Raw genomic sequence first — 3,732 nt, 5'->3', positions numbered from 1 at the left:
AAAATATTTCCAAAGAGGACAACAACATCAAAAGTCGAATAAACGACCAAGTGTTGAAGCCGAAACTATCATACAACACTGATAACCTACAACGACACTGAAAGCCAAATAAATGACCATGTGTCGAAGTTTAAACATTTGTTTTATGAAATAAGCTACGACAACACTGAAAGCCGAATAAACGACCTAGTGTTGAAGCCTACTTATTTTATAAATTATATATCTAAGAAACAACACCAAAAGTCGAATAAACGACAAAGTGTTGAATTCTATTACTCTTCTAAGGTTGAGAGACGACACATACAGTCGAATGATACGACCAAGTGTCGAGCTAGTTTCAAAACAATGAGAAGGAGTCCTTGTAACGACATCAAAGGTTGAATATTACAACCAAATGTCGAAATGCAGACTTACTTACTTAACCGCACATATAATCGAGTAATACGATCCAATGCGGAAAGATAAGCACCATGCAAATGCATGGCCCAAGTAATTGACTCAAATATTACATTACAAATCAGATGATCGACGTATTATGTCGAAAGGCTATATACGACACTACGTCGATATCTAATAGTCATGTAATATCAAGAATAAAGAAGTTATGACATTGACATACTATATGAAAAGACGACACTACATCGAACATACGTGAAGAAGAAACCCCCCCCCAAAAAAAGCTTATCAACTTATCGAAAATTTGCCAACGAATGGGTTATTGAGCAGAGAAAGAAAAGCTATCATACCTTTATTTCAATTATAGTCATTCCCAAAACTGCCTTTTCGAGATGCAGTGCTTTATGAACAAACTTATTAGAGAGCTTATGTAAGGTAAAGGGAAAGGAGTAAGGTAAATGAGGAATCCTAAGCTATGGATGAGCAACCCAAGTTGCATGCTCAACCAGACAAGGAGTCAGCAGGAGTCAGGCAAGCAAAGAGAGAACCGCGAAGCCAAGCTGGGAGCATGAAGAACAGAACCTTCTAAAGGGAAGGGTGCCCACAAAAATTACATCGTGAGCAGAGTGGTCTAATATCAAGTCTCCAATAAACCGTAAAGGGATGGTTGTAACCACGTTATCCTACAGCTCTTCTCAAATGCTACCATATTTTGATGTTATGTAGCAAGCGCAAAGCAAGAATGACCTAGAGAAAGGTTGCCATGCTAGTGTCTCGGCAACCTAGAGTTCTTCATAGCAAACTTTGTAATAACTTAGAACTTCCTATGAAAAGCCAGGCAAGTGATGTGCCTACGTGACAAGGGGAATGAAAAGCTCTTTTTTGGGACAATTGACACACCCATATGCGAGCTAGGTGCCATCCAAGACTGAGATTTTCTGTATTTTGATGGACTGTTTCTGATTCCACGTCCAACGCTCACTACTTCATCGAGGAGTTGCTGTGCTGGTTTTAAGTACTTCGAACCAGTGAGGGAACCTCCAGATCTGACCACCGTTGGGACATTTAATTCTACCTGCATGTTCCTGCTACTTACATCATTCATAGAATGCTGAAAACTCGTTCCTAGCAGTCCATCTCGTGAAGACGCTCGGAAATGGCTCAAGTTCCCTACCCATTTGTTTTGGGCTCTTTCTCCCCTATCACTGTTGCTTTCAGCAGTAATATGATTTAAGCCAGGGGTGCTACTCATGCTTGAATCATCAGGTTGAATGCTATGGTATTGCAATTGCACTGGGTGCTGCTGTGGTGAAAGAGAAAGAGAGAGACCCTGGCTAGGCCCAGTAGAGGCTTGTGAAACAGCATTTCTATTCAGCATTGAAGCCTGCTCGTCATGGAGGGGCTGATGTCTCACGTTAGACTGGAGCATATCAGAGGTTGAATGCTGACCTGAGTTCATGGAAAGGAGCCTGGCAGCCAATGACTGATTAATTTGTGCCACATCATTTTGTGGTAGGAATGAAAGCTCATTCACTGTAGTCCAGTTGTATGGATGATTGTTAGCTCGATTTGTGAAGAGACTTGAAGTACTCTGTCGGCCCAAAGCTGTGCTGTACATGGTCGTTAATGTGGACGGTTGTCCCAAAGGACTCGGTGCTGCCGCAGGAGGCGAAGGAAATCCAATATATTGCTGCTGTTGTGGATTGTTGTTTCCAGCTGAATTATTCTATCCGACACCTGCAGGACTGACAGACACCAGGTTTTCAACATTTGAAGCGTCTGTATACCTAGCATACCCGGGATTCATAAGGTGGAGTGTTTGTACTGTATCTGCTTGCATATTCGATCGTGAGAAATAAGAAGCCATGTGGGCTTCACCGTTCTTTACAGCTTCACTAATAAGAAAGCTTCCTTCACTAATAAGAAAGTGTTGTTATTGCCTATAGTGATGACAGAAAACAAGCATGAACTCACGCAAAACTTCACACAGCAGAGATCCAGAGCGTGCAGGGTAGTGAAGTTACCAAAGTGAGGAGGAATCGTAGGTGAAGAAGCGGCTGCTCGAGCTGCAAGAATTTGAATCTCTTTGGTGGAGAAAGAACAATTTGCGGGCACTTGAGGAGGCGAATTCGGAAAATTTAGATGCACATCGGGGCCTCGAAGGCAGACAAGTGCGAAATCATAAGCACGAGCTGCAGCGTATCTAAGAGAGCGAGTACCTCAATGAATGGCTTGCCGGTCTGCTTGCTAGCTCTGATCGCTTGTTCACGTTCGTGCTAAACCGTGGTAGCGCAGTCAAACGATTGCGAGAGAGGGAGACTGCAGTGAGCTCCGAGAGAGAGGAAGGGAAAGCTCCGGTAAGCTGGTTGTCTGCTAGATTGAGAGTTCCGTGGCGGAGGGCGTTGCCAAGGTCCGCCGGAATGGGGGAGAGAGTCTTGCTTTAGCAAGAGAGGATCGTGGAGGATGGGGGAGAAGGAGATGGCGAGGAAGATGGAACAAGATTAGGAGGGGATTTCAAAAGCGGCGGCCCATTAAGGGCCATTAAATTTTGGCAGCAAGATTTAGCAAGATTTGGCAAGATCAAGATAAGATCAAGATAAGATTGCACCTTCATAGCTTGTAGAGAGCTTGCAACCGTGTTATTCATATACCATTTTACTCCATATTCAAGAATATTCTCACAATATTGCACAACCTAGACATCATGGTTGGATTGATTTTGCGATTGCATCATCGACAATTCTTCCCCTATGGTTGACAGTGAATGGGAGAGGACTTGTGAGAATGTTCTAAAACAAGATGGCTTCATTGTTGAATTTTACAAGGGATTTTGGCATGTCATTTAGGATGTTTTGGTTAGTATGCTTAATTTTATGTGTTACAATGGTGTTCTATTAGAAGGCACGACTAATGATTGGAGCTAGCAGACAGAGCTCTGATGCTCATCATGGAGGCACCAAGGCTCCAATATGAGGCGACATTGAGCCTTGCAACAATGGCTACCCCTCTAGGCCAAGAGCAGATCAAGTTTCCTATCATTGCTCTACGCTAGAGGCACACTACAAAAGAGGAGGAGGGGGAGGAGTAGGGCAGGGTGAGACAGGGCCCTAGCCAAAGAAATGAAACTTTGTGATCGATGATGGCAGATAGGTTATGAACACAAGAGTCGCATTATCATTGGTGTATAGATGATAGACGGAAGAGGATGGAGATATAGGCATTTAGCAAATGTAGATTCCACCCCATAAGATCCATAGCTTGTAATGGGTGGAATCAATGTCAAGAATTAAAAATCTTGACAAGGCAATAGCTGATTAATGGCCAAAAGTACATGTC

The 3,732-nt window shown here is 43.1% G+C and overlaps 1 pseudogene; it reads right to left on the bottom strand.

Annotated features, from left to right (window-relative positions):
* Positions 1-1,210: 1,210 nt before the first annotated feature.
* LOC147881817 (uncharacterized) lies at positions 1,211-2,296 on the bottom strand (annotated as a pseudogene).
* Positions 2,297-3,732: the final 1,436 nt, after the last annotated feature.

This window comes from Dipteris shenzhenensis, chromosome 30, assembly GCF_047967505.1.
Source record: "Dipteris shenzhenensis isolate YYH24624 ecotype China chromosome 30, Dip_SZ_1.0, whole genome shotgun sequence".
In the NCBI taxonomy this organism is placed as follows: Eukaryota; Viridiplantae; Streptophyta; class Polypodiopsida; order Gleicheniales; family Dipteridaceae; genus Dipteris; species Dipteris shenzhenensis.
This window is presented reverse-complemented; position numbering and strand designations above follow the sequence as displayed.